The sequence below is a fragment of the Sorex fumeus genome, unplaced genomic scaffold (genome assembly GCF_029834395.1).
Source record: "Sorex fumeus unplaced genomic scaffold, SorFum_2.1 ptg000056l, whole genome shotgun sequence".
NCBI classification, from domain to species: Eukaryota; Metazoa; Chordata; class Mammalia; order Eulipotyphla; family Soricidae; genus Sorex; species Sorex fumeus.
In genome coordinates, this window is record NW_026606113.1 from 319,716 (window position 1) to 340,896 (window position 21,181).

A 21,181-nucleotide genomic window follows, 5' to 3' on the forward strand; every position below is an offset into this window, starting at 1 on the left:
TGATGGATGGTTCCACAATGAAATAGACCACATCATATTCAATCGGTGATTTTGCCTAACCGATGTTGCTGTTGTCCCAAAATTCCAAACGGGATCAGACCACTGTCTTCTTCGTGCAAAATTCTACCTCACAGAACGAGGAGAAAAGAATGCAAGGTTTAAGAAGAGGACTCCCAGAACAACCACCAACTGGGAGCTCTTTGGCTCTATTGCGGCAACATGGGAAGATGCCGTCATTGACAACATTGATGAGGAATACGATAGAATGATTCAGCACCTCCATGATTGTGCAAGGAATGCCAAGAGAGAGATAACCACAAAAAAACCGTCTTTCTTCGAACACTCTTGCACTTATTCGCCAACGTGGCTTGGCACGTGCCTCAGGCAACCACAAGCGAACGTCCGAACTGGCAAAACAGTGCAGAGAAGCCATCAAGGATGACCTCAAAAACAGGAGAACAGCAGTACTGGTAGATGCAGCAGAAGCTGGAAAAAACATTCGTAATGCCCGCCTGTCCTTCACCAACTACAAAACCAAGATAACTGCCCTCCGACATCATGATGGATCTATCACATCTTCCAGAAGGGCAATGGAGAAGATTATTCATGACTTCTACTCAGATCTCTTTAATAGCCACATCCACTTGCCCACATACCATATACCACATGATGGATATGTGGTTCCCAGTGTTCTCCCTTCCGAAATCCAACATGCCATCTCAAGAAACAAAGAGCACCTGGCCCAGACAAGATCAGACCTGAACACCTGAAGAACATACCATCAGTACTCATCAATACATTGGCTCGACTCTTCACACGCTACCTGTCTGAATGCAAGGTTCCATCCCAATGGAAAACCAGCAGGACCGTACTACTATACAAGAAAGGAGACATCCACGACATTGGCAACTATCGCCCAATCTGCCTATTGTCTGTCATCTACAAACTATTCACTCGAGTCATCCTGAATAGGATTAGCAGAACACTAGATGAAGGACAACCATGTGAACAAGCTGGATTCCGAAAAGGATTCAGTACCATCGACCATATCCACACAATAACCAAGCTCATTGAGGTATCTCGGGAGTTCAAGATGCCGCTCTGTCTAACGTTCATTGATTTAAAGAAGGCCTTTGATTCTGTTGAGACGGAATTGGTCATGGAAGCCCTAGCCAATCAGGGCATACAAACTCAATACATCAGGATCCTTTGTGAGCTCTATTGCGGATTCACTACCAAGATCTCACCATTCTACAAAGAAGTAATCATCCATATCAAGAGAGGGGTTCGGCAGGGTGATACCATTTCACCAAAACTCTTCAGTGCCACCCTCGAGAACATCATGCGACGACTGGAATGGGAAAACATGGGAGTGAAGATAGATGGTCGGCAACTACACCACCTCCGCTTTGCTGATGACATCGTTCTAATAACACCAAACATCAACCAAGCGGCACAAATGCTGAACGACTTTGACCGTGAATGTGGAAAGGTCGGACTACAGCTGAATCTTACGAAGACAATGTTTATGAGAAACAGCCTTGTTCCTGACGCTCCATTCGCTCTCAACGGAACCACCATCTCCGAATGCAACAGTTATATATACCTAGGTCGAGAAATCAACATGATGAATGACCTGGCACCTGAGTTGCGCAGGAGGAAGAGAGCGGCTTGGAATGCCTTCAAGAACGTTGAAGAAATAACTAAAAGGACAAAGAACCTCCAGATACGAGCACATCTCTTCGAATCCACTATTCTTCCTGCATTAACATATGCCTCAGAGACCTGGACCCTACGAAAACAGGATGAGAACGCTATTCGGGTCTCTCAAAGAGGAATCGAAAGAACTATGCTTGGAATATCACAATTCACTCAAATGAGAGATAGAATCCGGAGTTCTGATCTTCGTCAACGCTCAAGAATCAGGGACGCTGTCTCATTTGCCAAGACATCAAAAATCAGATGGGCTGGACACGTAATGAGGTTTACAGACAACCGCTGGACTAGAGCCATTACTGATTGGATTCCACGGGACATCAAAAGATCACGTGATCGCCCACCTATAAGATGGTCAGACTTCTTCATCAAGACCCTAAATGATCGGTTTGAGGCTCTGCATGTTCCTAGAACGAACAGATACCATTGGGCTACGCTAGCACGCAACCGGGATGAATGGAGACGTTACTGGCACCCGCTCGAATAAATCGATGAATAACGGGGATTAAGTGATTAAGTGATGATAACTCTGTTTAATTCAGATTACAACCTTAAGGTTAAAACTTCTGCTATAATTTCCACGACTTAGGTGCAATTATAGATCAATGCACTTATATTAGATATTTACATGAGGCCTATATTTAATTGGCCTAAGTCCCTGTAAATTGACCACTCCTATGAATAAAATTTAATATATTTTGACAATAAATACTCAATATCACCAAGGCACACTCATAATTTTTAAAAGTAAACACAGAATGTATGAGCCTTCCAGAAAGAACTCAATAAATGTTTTTACTTTTAGTATTAATTAAATCAAAAATAAACATGGCAGTCTAAAGTTATAATGTCTTTTATACAAAAGCTTCATTAACGTATAGTTTACATTTTAAATACACATTTTTAGGTTTTCTCTATTCTTATCAATATAATGACCCAAGGCAGAAATTTTTCACTTTAATATGTATTATTTCTTCATATTCCAAAGAACTGTTTCTTCTTACTATTGAAAAACAATATATATGACTGTATTTTCCTTTCCAAAAATGTGATATGAATAGTTATATCATAATACCATAATATTTTGAATCTATTATTTAGCATAAATATTTTGAGAAACATTTTTTCTTTTGTAAATATCATTGGTTTGTTCTTTTTTATTTTTCTACACAAAATTTCATTGTTTAAATATGCCACAGTTTGTTTAGCTACTCATTATTTGAAGAAATGCTAGTCTACTCAAAATTTTAAGCATTTTATTCTTGTGTGTGTGTGATGGTAAGGAGTTTCTAGTTATAAGATCTGATCTATATCCCCCAGCCACATTTCTTTATATATGTGTGTATATATGTATATATATATAAAATGCTATCTTATCAGTAGCAGTAAAACATGAAGATAAACATGTCTTAATACTTGCAGATATGTATAGAGATAAGCTGATTTTTCATAAAAATATTTAATTTTTTAAGAACCACCAACATGTTTTCCAAAGTAGTTATAACATGTTTTACATTTCCACCATAAATGATTCTGTGTTTTATGGCTTCACATCTCCACTGACTTAATATCATTAGTCTTATAAATTTCAATCATTTCAGTGGATGTTATCCATGAATTTAATTTAAAATTTGCTGATAGCAAGTTACATATGGCACATGCAATGTCATGCTTACATGTAATCTTTTTAATGACATAGATGTTTACAATATTTTTTTATTTATTTTTGGTGGTATGTTCTACAAGTTCATTAATATCTAGATTACTAAATCTTGTGGAATATATGGTTTTGCAGTATTATTTTTTCTCTACATTAATTTTCTTTCCATTTTCTTAAGTCTTTCAGAAAGAAATGTTTAAGATGGCCCCTAAATTTTATTTGAAAAAAAAATGAAGAGAAAGTATACTAATATTATTTATAGAATGACTAAAAGACTAAGTCATTCTATATTGGTTAAATTGAATTATACTTTTAAAGATCTTGATAGGTTAATAAATAGGATAATTCAATATTAAATTAAGCAGACTGTTGTGAGAAAATAACATTTTAATCAACGAATAAAATATAATTGAATAATATGGTTTTTACATTAAATAAATTAAATTAGATGCTAGAGTGTTATATAGCTAGAGCTATTGAGCTCTTGCCTTACATGTAGTTTACTGTGCTTGGTTCCTGGCACCCAATACAGTCCTCAAACTCCAACTAGAATTAATCCTGAGCACTGCTGAGTGTGTACCCAAAACAAAAACAAATTATAGCATCAAAAAAAAAATTTAAAAACCTAATTGAGATTAAAATATTTTTGGAAAATCAAGGGCTAGGGCGATATCACAGCGGGTAGGGCGTTTGCCTTGCATGCAGCCAACATGGCCAACCCGAGTTCAATTCCTCAGGCCCTCTCAGAGAGCCCGGCAAGCTACTGAGAGTATCTTGCCTGCATGGCAAAGACTGGCAAGCTACCCGTGGTGTATTCAATATGCCAATCACAGTAACAAGTTTCAAAATGTTTCTGGGCCCACTCAAGCAAAATCTATGAACAACGGGAGGACAGTGACAGTGACAGTGGAAAATCAAAGAATACTTGAAAGAGAGCTTTTTTCCAAGCCCGTGTTCTCTCTTGAACACTTCTATTTTTGCCCTCCCTAAATTTCTTTCAATGGAAACTATTTTGCCTCACCAATATATGTATGTACACACATATAAAAGTAAAGGTATAAGAACAAAAATAAAATGAGACAAAAAGAAAATAAATGTCACAATGGCTACTAAAATATTATTATAAATAATCACACAAAGTGCAAATAAACTATTCTAATTAAAAGACAAAATTGGTTGGATTTTCATCATGCTTCCCCCATCCTGATTGCCACTCAATGCCTCTTTTGCAAACCACAACACCCTAAAGGAGAGAGAGAACAAAAGGGAATGCCCTGCCACAGAGGTAGGGTGGGATTGGGGGGATGGAGGGTGGAAGCGATACTGGGACCCGTGGTGGCGGAAAATGGGCACTGGTGGAGGGATGGGTATTTGGTAAAAGGTAAAGGTAAAGGCCCTCCCGTTGATCGTCGATTTGCTCGAGCGGGCCCAGTAACGTCTCCATTGGAGACTTTGTTGTTACTGTGTCTGGCATATCGAATACTCTCGGTAGCTTGCCGGGCTCTCCAAGAGGGGCGGAGGAATCGAACTCGGGTCGGCCATGTTGGCTGCGTGTAAGGCGAACGCCCTACCCGCTGTGCTATCGCTCCAGCCCATGGGTATTTGATCGTTGTAAAATTGAAATCCAAGCACAAAAGTTTGTACGTCTACAACTGTACCTCATGGTGATTCACTAATAAAAATTAAAAATAAATATTGGATTGGAAGTTTAAAAATCAAAGTGTGATATCTATGAGTAATATACTTTAAATATAGAGTACCAATAAAATGAACTTCTCAATTTCTCCTTCATCATAATTGGATGTTGCTGCATACAACAAAGATAGAAACTGCCGGCAGTGAGCACATCTATTCAAGTGTTATCATCCGATTCAGGTTGTCAGGCATTCAAATGAATCAATGCTCATGACCAAGGACACCGACACCAGAAGGCCGAATCTAAATGTTGGACATGGGAGTCTCCCGGTGGACCATTCCACAATGAAATTGACACATATTATTCAATCACTGGTTTTGCCTGACTGATGTCGCTGTTGTCCCAAAACTCCAGATGGGGGCAGGCGCCGTCTCTCTGCCTGCTCTCTAGGTGCCTGGGTGGCTGCCATTTTTTAGAAATTAGCGACAAGCTCCTGGTACAAGTGGCAGTGGTGGCAGACTCCATACGTCCTGGGACAGGGAAGGGGTGGGACCTTTTCCTTTCCCCAACCCTGATGGGTCTCAGAGATGATGACACATCCGGCCCCATCTACTTAAGCTCCCATACAGCCATTATCCAGAGACATATAAACGAATCTCTGACCTGAGTAACTTGCTGAAGCTATCTCTTAAGAACTTAATTATTAAAATTTTAGAAGTCCTATAATGTGTAGCTGTGAGATTGTATCCGTGATAAGCAATACAAATCACATTGTCTAGCTTTATCTTTTCAGCAGGTATGAGTGGCAGTAGGACTGGTCTTGAAATAGCAAAGGCAACTAAAGCAGAGAAAGAGAGTATTGTACAAATTGTCTGACACATAGGCAGGGGGAGGTGTGGAATACTGGGGGATTTTGTTGGTGAAAAACATATAAAATGGAAAAATGGCGGCCACCCAGGCTCCTGGTGAAGGAATGTGTGTTTGGTGACAGTAGGATTGAAGCTCAAACATGAAAGCTTTGTTACTGTACCTCACGGTGAATCAATAAAAATAAAAATAAAAAATAGTGTTCATATCAATAAGATGACTATATAAATACCATATTAAAAAGTTCTTTAGACAAGGAGTATTTCCTAAGTCAAAGAAGAAACTTTCGTCCAAAATGGATATAACAGAAAGCTAAAGCAATGATAAAAGTATATTCTTAATAAGGGAGCTTCACAATTCATGAAGAAAAATGAGAATTTAAAAATCTACTACTGCATGACCTCCAACTGATAAGTTTCGGCTAAATGTTATTTAGGCTATTGTAATCTCTCTGAACTTATACGGAATAATAGAGATTCCAAGTATACGTTAATTAAGCTTCCCTCTAAAGTGACAATGTGGAAGAATATAGTACAATAGCAGATTGGAATACTGACACCTAAAGATACATCAAACTTATCCATACTTCCCTGAATTTTACTTGCATTTATGTCTGTTATACAATTAGTTCCATAAAGTTTTATCTTGTGTAAAATTTGTGTATCCACTATCAAAGTCAACAGAGTTAAGAGACTGGAGAATTCCATCACAAGTATTCCTTGATAACCTTTTCGTGGTTACATCCACTTCTCTTCCAAACCATTCTTGATTAGCCAATGGCAGCTACTAATCTGTCTTTAATTTCTAGATTTCTGTCATTTCAAAATGCTATATAAATGTGACTCTTTAGTATTCTATCCTCTGGGATTGGCATTTTAATCATGAGTTTAGTTTTCTTTTGTTTGTTTGGGGGTCACATCTGGCAGAGTTCAGGACTTACTCCTGACTCTGCACTCAGAAATCACTCCTGATGAGCTCAGGGACGATAAGGGGTGCCAGTGATTGAACCCTGCTGGGCCTCGTGCAAGGCAAGTGCCCTACCTGCTGTGCTATCTTGGCATGTTTTTACTGAGCATAATTCCCCGGATAGGCATCCAAGTTGTGGCATATATTAGTAGTTGTTTCTTATGAAATAGACACACACGCACACACTGTGATTAATCCTTTACCAGTTGAAGGGCATCTAGGATGCTTCCAGGTTTTAGATATTAATAATCAAGGTCCTCTGAACATTTATGCATACATTTGTTTTTTGTGGATCAACACAGCCTTTCATTTCTCAAGGATGCAAGTTCAGAGTATAAATGAAGGGTCATATTGCAATTTTATGTTTTGTTTTACAAGAAATTGCCAAACTCTTTCCTAGAATGACTGCACCATTTCTCATTCCATCAATGTAGTGATCTATTTTCTTTTTATCCTCATCAATACTTAATATTTTTACTATTCCTAATGGGTTGGAACAATAGCACAGCAGATAGGGCGTTTGCCTTGCACGTGGCTGACCTGGCCAATCCGGGTTCGATTCTTCTGCCCCTCTCGGAGAGCCCGGCAAGCTACCGAGAGTGTCTTGCCTGGACGGCAAAGCCTGGCAAGCTCCCCGTGAGGTATTTGATATGCCAGACACAGTAACAGCAAGTCTCACAATGGAGACGTTACTGGACATTACTACGCTCGAGCTCATTGATGAACAATGGGAGGACAGTGCTACAGTGCTACTTTTCCTACTATTGCTAATATTAGCCATTTTGATAAATGTAGAGTCATTGTCATTATCGTTTTAATTTCCATTTTCTAAAAGGTTTGTATAAAAAATCTTAAATAAATTATTGTAAAATGTAAGAAGTAATTGATGAAATATTTTAATCATCCTTTTTTCAGGAGAAATTACCTGAAACTTTATGTCACAAAGGCATTTAAATTCTATTAAGAAATTTATATCATAATAACGATACAGAATAGAATTTTATTATATTTACATGATCTTAAAATCCTTCGAAATACGTTTTGATATTGAAAGGCTAAAAATAAATGTACCAAAAGAGATAATAATTATGTTCGTTAATACTATTTTACATAATAATTATGTAATTATTTAAATAATAATATAAAATATGTATTATAAAATTATGTAATTACTTACATAATAATTATGTCTGTTAACTAACATGACTCTTGGTAGACTTGGGGACATATGGGACACTGGGAAAGGAATCCAGGTGGATGATTGCAAGGCCTGAGGTTGGAATTGTAACAATGCAACTGCTGCTTCCGTCAGAGTGAAATAGTATGGAATTTTCTATAATGGAAAGGAAATGACACCAAAACCCTTAAGTTGGAAACGGAAATTTTGTATCCACCTGTATCCTAGTGGGCTGGAACAGATAGCACAGAGGATAGGGTGTTTGCCTTGCACGAGGCCGACCCAGGTTCAATTCCTCCGTCCCTCTCAGAGAGCTCGGCAAGCTACTGAGAGTATTTTGCCCACATGGCAGAGCCTGGCAAGCTCCCCGTGGCACATTCAATATGCCAATAACAGTAACAACAAGTCTCACAATGGAGTCATTACTTGTGCCCACTCGAGCAAATTGATGAACAATGGGAGGACAGTGCTACAATACTAACATGAGTAAGTTTGTGTTCTCCATTTCTCTGTACTACATGGTGGTTATAAAGTTATTTCCTTTAATTGCTATTGTATCAGGTTTTACCTTAAAAAATGTATTTCTCAGAGAGTCTTATGAAAATTCGAACTTACATATTATATCTAGTACAGAATTATGCTTATCTTATTGTATGTTTATCACATAATTGTATACTTATACTTTTGCTTATTGTATACTTATCACATAAATTCAACTTTGATAATACACTTCCCTAAACCACAAGAAACTCCAAACAGGAGATCACATAGCTTTTGTATCAACACTCAACTGCTAATGTAATAAATAGTAATAAAGGTTTCTGCCATATAAATTGCCTGCACATAACATATTATTCAGTATAATAACATCTCATGAATAATTTTAGTAAGTTTTAACATAGAATTTTAAGGAAACTTTTCTAAAATATTGAAGTTAGTGCACAACTAATTAAGGAAAAACAAAACTGAGAGATAGTATCTAAGCATGAGTTATAATTTGAATTTAATATATTCAAAAGTAATTTCTTAAACAATAGTTAAAAAAATAAGTAATGAATTAAAACTTTTATGAGCATTCAGGCAAACTCTTTAGGATAAGCTGGGCCCTGGGCAACTCTTTCTAATTTTCTAAAGATGATACATTCAAATTATAGTGAGTCAATTAGAATTTCCTATAAATGCAGCTGAACATTCTGGATTTGCTTTAGACAAATCCATATAATCCATTTAAAATGTATTTTGGTTCATTTCCCCTCAGGATCAACAGAGAAATCCATCCTCCCACAAAACCAATAAGTCTAGCATATTAAACTCACTCTTCTCGACACAGTTATTATATTCAAGTTACGGAAACGTTTTCCTTTACATTTATAAAAATTTATAAACACCAGTAATTAAAAGGAAGAAAAAATGTCTTGTTGGTTGGACATCCAAGCCATTCCCATGCCAAGATCACAAAACTCTAAAATATCTTAAGTGAAGATTATTATCTTCACCATAATGCCATTAACATTTAGAAAACTGGCAGGTTTTCATGTAATAAATCACTTCATATAATGCTGCCATTCACATATCAATATCAGTGGCCCATATCCTGACCTACCTCACCAGTTTATGGAAATAATTTTATGCGTAGTCTTCTTGCCCGATATAGTAGTGTAAAGAAAATCCTCAGCGTACAGTATTTAGTGTGCAGATGATTAGTGTACCTTTGAGAGTCCATAAATTAGAAGTTCAAGTTATAACTACTACAAACACCCTACTAACACATATGCTTCGAAAAATGCAGCAGGCCATAATGAGAGAGATGAAAAAAATCATTTTGGAAATGTATATATTATTCATTTTGCACTGCTTTATTTAACAAACAACTCCTGGAAGGAAATAAGCTGCCAAAGAAAAGTTACAATAAAGTAATCTTGGGGCTGTGACTAAATCAGGAAATAAGAAAATATTTTTTATTAGTTTGAACAGTCTGCCTCTACCAGACAGAGCAATGACCTGGATGTGGCATTGCTGGTCTGTTTCCTAACTCCACAAGGGGTGAGAATAATGAATTTAATTCTGGAAGACGTTTTAAGTTATCCAGCAGGAACAAAAATTGGCAATATGGTTATACTGATATTATATACCTCTGAAAAATTCTTCAAATATTTCTCAGCAGGAAATGTCCTTAATTTCCTTTATCTAGTAATATGTTAGTTTCTGCTTTATAGTCCTTATTTTTAATTTGAAAAATGTAGTATTAAATATTGAGCATGTATGATGAGTTTATGCCTGAGGAATTTCCCCTTTGGTGCCATTTACATTTTAGAAAATGTAGTTGAGAAGCACATGTTATACCTTGATAGAAATACTCAGGTGGCAGTTTGGAAGGTGATATGCCCCAAGGTGATACATTGCCCTTTTCATATTTTAATGTCCATTTTGCTGGGACAGGTGCTAAGGAATTTGAAATGCACCAAGCTTACTTCCATGAGGAAGTTTATGTTCTGGTGAAACGAACTCTGTCATTATAAACATTTATGTTTTCCCTAACAATGATGCCCGCTAACCTAATTCTAGCATATTATAACACACTCTCCAAGAGTCTCCAGATATAAATACAGATGGCTGGTCTGTAATTGCATTCCTTCCAAACCCTCTGGCACCTTGACCTTGCACGCAAATTGCTGGTACTTACTGTTCTGTTACAGTATCACTGCTAGTTTGTGGGAAAATCTGTTGGTTTTTGCAGTGCTTAGGTACATGGCCTAAAAATACTTAGTCATGATTTTGAAATTAACTAAAGTCAGAATAAAGAGATAACTGTAACTATCCGACCATAATCAGTAGGACACCCATTACAGAGATGTATTTGCCTCAGGGTAGCAAGAGTGAGGGGAAAGGGGAAGGGAGGAATGGAGAAAGGAAAACCAAGGTCTGGTTCACAATATGTTAACAAGTGTTAACAATATGTTAACGAGCTTGCCTTGGCTTCCCAGTAATTTAGTCATATTACTCAGTCCCTCAGAAACCACATGGGATAGTTATTCCTAAGAATGCTTCATGGAAGGAAAGAATAAGAACACTAGCTGAAATCTCCTTAACTCTTTCCTGTCACTCCTGGGTCAACTTGATTCTTATTTGGTTATCAAAACCTTAGGGTTTTGCCAAAACTCCTTCGGACAGCTAATTAGAATACCAGAGCTCTAGACAAAGGGTGCAACTGCTGTAGTTTCTCCACAGTGATCACAATGAAGTCTGTCTTGTAGTCTGGCATTTGTGCTAAAGATGGATGTCCACCTTCTACCATTACTAACTAAAACCATAAGAATAGTATCTTCTCATGTGTCTTTTGGCCATTTCTATTTCTTCTTTGAGGAAGTTTCTGGTCATCTCTTCTCCCCACTTTCTGATGGAAAGTTTCTTGTGAAGTTCTAAAAGTGTCTTATATATTAAAAATATTAACCCTTTATCAGATTAATGTTGAATAATTATTTTTCCCATTCCATGGCTGTCTAGTATTCTAGTCATCATTTCCTTTTATGTGAAAAGGCTTCTTAATTTAATATATTCTCTTTTGTTTATTTTGCTTCTACTTGATGGTGTTTCATTCTTTTTTTTTTTTTTCCCTTTATTTTATTTTATTTTTTTTAAAGTTGTAGATTTACAATTTTTTGTGCTTTGGTTTCAATTATACAATGATCAGATACCCATCCCTCCACCAGTGCCCATTTTCCACCACCATGGATAATATCTCTCCCACCCCCATCCCCCCATCCCCCCGTCTCTGTGGCAGGGCAATCCCCTGTGTTCTCTCTCTCCTTTTGGGTGTTTTGGTCTGCAGAAGAGGCATTGAGTGGCAAACATGTTCAGTCCATAGTCTACTTTCGACATGCATCTCCCCTCCTGGGAGGATCCTCCAAACATCCTTTATTTGGTGCTCCCTTCTCTATCTGAATAGCCCTTTCCTCTAGGATACCCGGCTGGCCTCTAAGTTATGGAGTAATCCTCCTGGTGCTGATCTCAGCTATTCTTGGGTATTAATCTCATACTTTGTTACTTTATATCCCCCAGATGAATGCAATCTTTCTATGTCTATCCCTCTCTTTCTGACTCATTTCGCTTAGCATGATACTTTCCATATTGTACCACTTGTATGTAAATTTCATGACTTCATCTTTTCTAAGAGCTACATAGTACTCCATTGTGTAGATGTACCAAAGTTTCTTTAACCAGTCATCTGTTCTTGGGCATTCAGGTTTCTTCCAGTTTCTGGCTATTGTAAAGAGTGCTGCAATGAACAAACAAGTGCAGATGTCACTTCGACTATACATTTTTGCCTCTCTGGGATATATTCCCAGGAGTGGTATTGCTGGGTCAAATGGGAGCTCAATTTCTAATTTTTTGAGAATCGTCCATACTGTTTTCCAGAAGGGCTGAACCAGTGGACATTCCCACCAACAGTGAAGGAGTGTCCCTTTCTCGCCACATCCACGCCAGCATCGGTTGCTTTTGTTCTTTTTGATGTGGGCCAGTCTCTGAGGTGTGAGATGGTATCTCATTGTGGTTTTGATCTGCATCTCCCTGATGATTAATGATGTAGAGCATTTTCTCATGTGCTTTTTTGCCATTCGGATTTCTTCTTTGAGAAAGTTTCTGTTCATTTCATTGCCCCATTTTTGGATGGGGTTGGATGTTTTCTTCTTGTGGAGTTTAACCAGTATTTTGTATATCCTGGATATCAACCCCTTGTCAGATGTGTATTCGGTGAATATCCTTTCCCATTCTGTAGACTGTCTTTGTATTTTGGTCACTGTTTCTTTGGAGGTGCAGAAGCTTCTTAGTTTAAGATAGTCCCATTTATCTATCTCTGTTTTCACTTGCTCGGCCAGTGGCGTGGCATCTTTGAAGATACCATTAGCTTCAATGTCATGGAGGGTTTTGCCAACTTTATCTTCAATGTACCTTATGGTTTCTGGTCTGATGTTGAGGTCTTTAATCCATTTTGATCTTACTTTTGTACATGGTGTTAGGCAGAGTTCTGAGCCTATTTTTTTGCATGTAGCCGTCCAGTGATGCCAACACAATTTATTAAAGAGGCTTTCCTTACTCCACTTCACATTACTTGCACCTTTATCAAAGATTAGATGAGCATATGATTGAGGAGAGATGTCAGTGTATTCAACCCTGTTCCATTGGTCTGCAGTTCTGCCTTTGTTCCAGTACCATGCTGTTTTAATTATTACTGCTTTGTAGTACAGTTTGAAGTTCGGGAGGTTGATTCCTCCCATTTTCTTTTTCCCAAGAATTGCTTTAGCTATTCGTGGGGGCTTATTGTTCCATATAAATTTCAAGAGTGTTTGCTCCATTTCTTTGAAGAATGTCATGGGTATCCTTATAGGGATTGCATTGAATTTATACAATGCTTTCGGTAGTATTGCCATTTTGACAATGTTAAGTCTCCCGACCCATGAGCAGGGGATATCTTTCCATTTCCTCATGTCCTCTTTTATTTCCTGAAGTAGCGTTTTGTAGTTTTCTTTGTACAGGTCCTTTACTTCCTTAGTTAAGCTGATTCCTAGGTACTTGATTTTCTGGGGCACAATTGTGAATGGGATTGTTTTTTTCATGTTGCTTTCTTCTCTCTCACTGTTTGCGTATAGGAAAGCCATGGACTTTTGGGTATTGATTTTATAACCTGCAACTTTACTATACGAGTCTATTGTTTCTAAGAGTTTTTTGGTGGAAGTTATTGGGTTCTCTAAGTAGAGTATCATATCATCTGCGAATAGTGAGAGCTTGATTTCTTCCTTTCCTACCTGAATGCCCTTAATATCTTTTTCCTGCCGAATCGCTATTGCAAGTACTTCCAGTACTATATTGAACAGCAGTGGAGAGAGTGGGCATCCCTGTCTCGTCCCTGATCTTAGAGGGAAGGCTCTCAGTTTTTCCCCATTGAGGATGATGCTTGCTGTAGGCTTGTGGTAGATGGCTTTAATTATGTTGAGGAAGGTCCCCTCTATACCCATTTTGGCTAGGGTTTTCATCATAAAGGGGTGCTGGATCTTATCAAATGCTTTCTCTGCATCTATTGATATGATCATATGCTTTTTATCTTTTCTTTTGTTGATATGGTGGATTATGTTGATTGATTTCCGAATGTTGAACCATCCTTGCATCCCTGGGATGAATCCTACTTGGTCATGGTGTATGATCTTTTTGATGAGTAGTTGGATTCTATTTGCTAGTAGTTTGTTGAGGATCTTTGCATCTGTGTTCATCAGGGATATCGGCCTGTAATTCTCTTTCTTTGTGGTATCTCTGTCTGCTTTTGGTATCAGTGTGATATTTGCTTCGTAGAAACTGTTTGGAAGTGTTTTTGATATTTCAATTTCGTGGAAAAGCTTAAAGAGCATTGGGAGTAAGTCCTCTTTAAAGATTTGGAAGAATTCACTAGTGAATCCATCCGGGCCAGGACTTTTGTGCTTGGGGAGACTTTTTATTACCATTTCAATTTCCTTGATGGTGATAGGTCTGTTCAGGTATTCCAGGTCTTCTTGGTTCAGCCTTGGGAGTCTGTAGGAGTCTAGGAATTTATCCATTTCCTCGAGGTTTTGATGTTCCGTGGCATAAAGCTTCTCAAAGTACTCCCTGAGGATCCTCTGAATTTCTGTGGTTTCTGTTGTAATGACCCCCTTTTCATTTCTGATTCGGTTTATTAGGGTTTTCTCTCTCCCTTTCTTTGTGAGTTTTGCTAGAGGCTTATCGATCTTGTTAATTTTCTCGAAGAACCAGCTCTTGGTTTCATTGATCTTTCGGATTGTTTTTTGGGTTTCCATCTCGTTAATCTCTGCTCTGAGTTTTATTATTTCCTTTCTCCTGTTCGGGTTGTGCTCCTTTTTTTGGTCCTTCTCCAAGCTCTTAAGCTGTGAGGTTAGGTTACTTATGTGTGCTCGCTCCTCCTTCCTGAGGAATGCTTGTAGAGCTATAAACTTTCCTCTTAACACAGCCTTTGCTGTGTCCCATAAGTTTTGGTAACTCGTGTTCTCATTTTCATTCGTTTCTAGGAATCTTTTGATTTCCTCTTTGATTTCCTGTCTAATCCACTCGTTGTTCAATAGTGCACTGTTTAATTTCCAGGTGTTTGATTTAGTTTTCTGTTTTTGTGTGTGATTTACTTCTAATTTCAGCGCATTATGGTCTGAGAAGATTGTTGATACAATCTCTACCTTCTTAATTTTATGGAGGCATGTTTTGTGGCTCAGCATGTGGTCTATCTTGGAGAATGTTCCATGTACGCTTGAGAAGAATGTGTATTCAGCTTTTTGTGGATGAAGTGTCCTGTATATATCTACTAAGTCCCTTTCTTCCATTGTTTCCCTCAAATGAAGCATGTCCTTGCTAAGCTTGAGTCTGGTTGATCTATCAAGAGGTGACAAAGCAGTGTTGAAGTCTCCCACTAGTATTGTGTTGCTATTGATGTCTTTTTCCAAATCTATGAGTAGTTGTTTTAAGTACTTTGCTGGTCTCTCATTAGGTGCATATACATTTATTATTGTAAGTTCTTCCTGTTGTACAGATCCTCTGATCAATAAGTAATGGCCTTCACTGTCTCTTATGACCTTCCTCACTCTGAAATCAATGTGGTCTGATGTAAGGATGGCTACCCCAGCTTTTTTATGGGAGCTGTTTGCCTGTAGGATTGTTTTCCAGCCTTTGACTCTGAGTCTGTGTTTGCTTTGACTATTGAGATGCGTTTCTTGCAGGCAGCAGAATGTTGGGTTCAATTTTCTAATCCATCCTGCCACTCTATGTCTTTTAATTGGTGCGTTTAGCCCATTGACATTGAGAGAGATTATTGTTATGGGATTTTGTCCCATTGTTATGTTAAAATTGGGTGTATTTGAGGGGCCTTTCTTGCCTTAAAGTAGCCCATTTAGTTGTTCTTGTAACCATGGTTTTGAGTCTATGAAGTTCCTGAGCTGTTGTTTGTCTGTGAAACTGTGTGTTGTTCCTTCTATTATGAATGAGAGTCTTGCTGGGTAAAGTATTTTGGGGGAGGCATTTATTTCATTGAGTTTTTTTACTATGTCCCACCACTGTTTTCGGGCCATGAGGGTTTCATCAGAAAAATCAGCTGTGAATTTTAAGGATGCTCCTTTGTAAGAGATTTCTTTCTTCGATCTTGCTGCTTTCAGAATTTTGTCTCTGTCTAAGGTTTTGGTCATTTTGATCAGAATGTGTCTTGGGGTATTTTTATTCGGATTTCTTCTAGCTGGTACCCTTCGGGCCTCCTGAATGTGGTCACAAGTTTTCTTCAGCTCTGGAAATGTTGTAGCAATGATGTCTTTGATAGTTTCTTCTTCATCGAGGTTTTCTTCCTGTCCCTCTGGGACTCCAATAATTCTTATGTTACCCCTCTTGGCTTCATCACGATCTTCTCTTGCCATCTGTTCCCGAATTGTGAGTCTCTTTTCCATTTTCTGCTCTTTTCGGGAGAGTCTCTGAACTTCATCTTCGAGCTCACTGATTCTGTTCTCAGCCGCTATTACTCTGCTGCTGAGGCCTTCCACTGAGCTTTTCAATTCGCCTACGAGATTTTTCAGGTCTGACATTTCTGATTGCATTTTCCTCATTTCTGCCTTCAGATCCTCTTGTCTTCTATTGGCATTGCTTTCCATTGTTTCTTTTAATTCCCTAAGCATGCTAAGTAGCTCCCTTCTGAATTCCTTGTCAGAGAGGTTGTCTAACACTACAGTACTGTTGGTGTCATCTGGGCTAGACTCTTCAATATGAATGTTTGGTGGGCTTTTGCGTTGCTTTACCATTGTGAGAGGTGTGGTTTAGTCCTTCACGTTCAGTGTTACTATTCTGCTTGATATGCAGTGTGAGTTAAGATAGGCTTATGAGTTATTGGCAACTGTATTTCTAGTGGCTGAGCTAAAATAGAGAAGTTTCCATCTAAGAAGTTAGCTTATGGTTCCTATGGCATATGTAGTGGGAAAATATTTCGCGGCCGCGTTAGCGGCCGCGGCTCCGGAAAGAGTCCCTGGCACTGGGCGAGGAGTTGGGAATGTCTCCTGTTTGGAATTGGAGCCGTTCAGCTTTGTTGCCCAGAGCTGGGCCTCTGTGCCCGTCCCAGGCGGCTCAGGGGTTGAAAACCGGCTGTCTCGGGGCTGTTTCTAGCTGCGCGTGCCCAGAGAGGAACCCAGGCCCTTGGGGGCGGGCTGTACCTGTTGTAATTGGAGCCGTTCAGCTTTGTTGCCCAGAGCTGGGCCTCTGTGCCCGTCCCACGCGGCTCAGGGGTTGAAAACCGGCTGTCTCGGGGCTGTTTCTAGCTGCGCGTGCCGTGTTTCATTCTTGAAGATGCTGTTAGCTTCAATATCATGCAAAGTTCTCCCTACGTTTTCTTCTATGTACCTTATAGATTCAGGTCTGCTATCAAGGTCTTTAATCCATTTTAATTTGACTTTTGTGTTGGAATATTATATGACTGAAATTCAATCATAAACATCTTTGTAACTGTGATTTAATTAAAAATTTTAGAAGAATAGTATATTCTATGCAGGATATTCCAACAGTAAGATGTGAGAGTATCCAATGTCCACAATGAGAAGGAGCTAGTAGGCTAAACAGGTATGAGGAGGCATGTTATCTAGATCCATGATACCACTACAGTTACATACAGGATGGCATATTGTTCTTCCTCAGAGTGGAAGATCCCAAATTTTAAAAGTATCTTTATTAGGGGTACAGTGTCGCCCAGCAGATCAGCATGTACCTTCGGGCAAGTGCATCAGTAGCCTGATGGTGCCTTCAGGCTTCCTGATACCCCCAAATTGCTGCTGTACCTTTGGCCTGGACCCCAACAACTTGGCACAAAGTTTCCTGAGAAATTAAATGGCAAAAAATTAGATATGTAGGAGTCATGCCCAGAAAACACCACCAGCTCATCTATGCAAGCTCATTTATCAGCCTTGATTCAGAAACCCACAAATAAATCTCAAAAGAGGTAGAAATCTGGCCATTTAAGCGCATTAATGGCCACGATTCAGAGACTCACAAATGAATCTCAGAAGAGAGCAGCACGCTGCAGAGATGTCTCCCCACCCCACTCCAGGCTGATTTTACCCTGGCACTTCAGAGGGCGAACATATGTCTGCCCCAAATGCCCCAGCAGCCACAAACCTCCAGAACCTAATCACTGCCACATTCATGGCCAAACTTTATAGACACATCCTGCAACCCCCACGCATCAGAACAAGACTGCTAAAAAAACCCAGGAATGTGGGACCAGTAGCTGAAACCCCAAGACTTCACAGAGACAGAGCTGGGCAACATTCCGCCATCTCCCCCCTTTCTGGTTCCCTGGAAATCATGCCAAGAATTCCCTCTGGGAACCATTTAAGCGCATTAAAGGCCATGAGTTAGAGACTAAAAATCAATCTCAGAAGAGAGCAGCACACCACAGAGATGCCTGTGGACCCCAAATATTTTAAAAAATTTAGAATTCCAGGAGTATGCGGCTGCTTTTACAACCCCACGACATTCCACACTATTCATAATAAGCAATACAAAATAAATTATTTAGCATCTGCCTATAGGTCAGGCTTCGATGATGGTGGGAATATTTGAAATAATGGTGGTGGGAAGGTGTAATAGTGGTGGGATTGGTGTTGAAATGTTGAATGTAAACAATTACTGTGAACGACTTTATAAAATAAAATTAAAAAAATAAAAAGTAAAAGGTAATGTGAAGTTTATACCTGCTTCAGTCAGCTTAATCAGTGACTGAATAAATAATAGTACTCCTGCATTAAAAAAAAGCATCTTTGTGCAGAAAAATCTCAAGAGTTTATGACAGCAAACATTATAATTAAGAGTATTATAACTCAGCACCTAAATAAAAATTTTAAAGTAAGAAAGAGCCTATTGAACCATGATTCAACTTATTAAGACCTTAAATACAGAACTTGAATAAGATTTCCAGCCATGTCTTCCAAACCTTGACCTTCCCCAAACTCCTTCCTTATATCTGTTAAGTCCAAGTGAAATATGTCTTTTTGTGATGGTCGAGGGGCATGAATTCATAGAAAAAGGGAATGGATGCAAATAGCCTTTGTCAATTGCTTATTTTTATTTATTTATTTGTTTATTCATTTTGCTTTTTGGGTCACACCCGGTGATGCACAGGGGTTACTCCTGGCTCTGCACTCAGGAATTACTCCTGGTGGTGTTCCGGGGACCATATGAGATGCTGGGAATCAAACCCAGGTCAGCCACGTGCAAGGCAAATGCCCAACCCACTGTGCTATCACTTCAACTCCCCAATTGTTTTATTTTTAAGCAATGTTTCAGACATTAGAAATCTAAAGATATCAGTAAAATTCTAAAAAAATATATTCCACCAGTTGGTGCCACTAGTCGGTCCTTCTTTTTTACACTGTTTTCACTTCAAAGCCTTTCTGGGATCTAGCTGGTCAAAGAGCTGATTGTGCAATGCCTGTGGTCTTATGCAACTCTCCCAATTAGGGACTGACCCGTGCCTTCTTCCAATAAAAGGCACTTGTCCTTAATCTCCAATTGGTGTGAGCAGCTCATTCACTTAGAGATGTGTGTCAGTATTGAATTATCTGTCTGAGATTTCTAGCTTCCCACCTAGATTAGTCTTTTGTGCAATTGGGAGCTTAAATGTCTATTTCTAAATAATGGTAAAGAAGCTGCTTAGTGACAGTGACAGCAATTAAAATAGCATTGAAATTATTTGTTTCTTTATCTGTCTCAGGAAAGTTTCCCAAGGGCAGAACTATTTTTGCTGAATTTTATCTAAACTAAGTCAGAATCTGCATTATTGGAAGTAGTCAATAAATATCTGCTGAATAAATGAATGACACAGAGAGGATAAAGATTAACTCTAAAAATCACAAACAGAGTAGTAGGAGGATAACTTTTTCTCATTATAGTGATATGGAGAATATTGCTAAATTAGAACCATAAAAATAAACAGAATTCTCAGGAATGTTGATACACAAATTGGACTGAAATAGTGCTCTGATATACCTCCCTAAAACAAGCTGTCTTTTTGATGACCAGGATGGACTGAGTGAAATCATGACAGACAGATAGAGGCAGATAGTTTTTAAAATGCAGAATTGGGGCTGATGAGAGAGTACAGAAGCAAGAAGGCACTTGTCTTGCGTAGTCAGCCCAGTCTGGTACTGTGAGTCTCCCAGCACTCAGAAATAACCCTGAGCCCAAAGCCCCGAGCATAGCTTGCTGTGGTCCAACCCACCACTCCCACATAAAACTTAACAGAATGGAAACTATGTATCTACTAACAGAGCAATTTTGTTTTTGAAAAATGAATTTGACATTGGCATTTTGATGATGAGTGGTGTGTGTTGGCTTTGTATTTCTAAAGCACAGAAAGTTATACTCTTGTAAACCAATATTACCTAAATTAAAAAATTAATAGAAAAACAAAAGTATCTATAGCCAGTTGAATTTTTGTGGCTTTTGTCTGCTTTTCAGATTTACTAAAATATGGCATTATAGTTTATTATTTGAATAGTGATTCTATAGAAAAGCGATGTTAGATTTGTCCAAAATTCAATAAAGCCATATAGAATAGGGGTTGGAGTAATAGTACAGTGGGTAAGGTGATTACCTTGCACAAGGAGTGAAACCGGGTACTCAATATGGTCCCAGGAGTGCACCAGAAGTGATTTCTGAGCATAGACCCAGGAATAAGCCTTAAATACCTCTGGTGTGGCCCCAAAACAGATACAAAAAAGTAAAATAGTGTAAAACTACATAATTATTTAACTTATCAAAATATAAGATGACTTATACTACTACTATTATTAAGAACATTATTATAGTAAATAATAATATTTATTAATAATATTAATTTTAATAATAATGATGGGTCTCATTCTCCTAACCCTGAAAAAGCCTTGAATATGGCACTTTAAAAAAAAAGAATCTCAGGGCTAGGACGAAGAAGACGTTACTGGCACCTGCTCGAGGCAATCGACGAACAACAGGGTGGTCATGATCGTGATCGTGATTGATTAATTTTAATATTAATAATGATATTATTAATAAATATTAGTAAGATAATTCTTTTAACTTCTATGTGAAGAACAGTCAAATCTGTTTCTGTAATGTGGTT

General features: G+C 38.4%; 1 non-coding gene across 1 annotated transcript; it reads left to right on the top strand.

Moving 5' to 3' along the window:
- Window positions 1–20,021: 20,021 nt before the first annotated feature.
- LOC130034076 (small Cajal body-specific RNA 8) lies at window positions 20,022–20,145 on the top strand. Its single transcript, XR_008794060.1, has one exon. It is a non-coding gene; the product is annotated as a small Cajal body-specific RNA 8 (non-coding RNA).
- The last annotated feature ends 1,036 nt before the right edge of the window (window positions 20,146–21,181 follow it).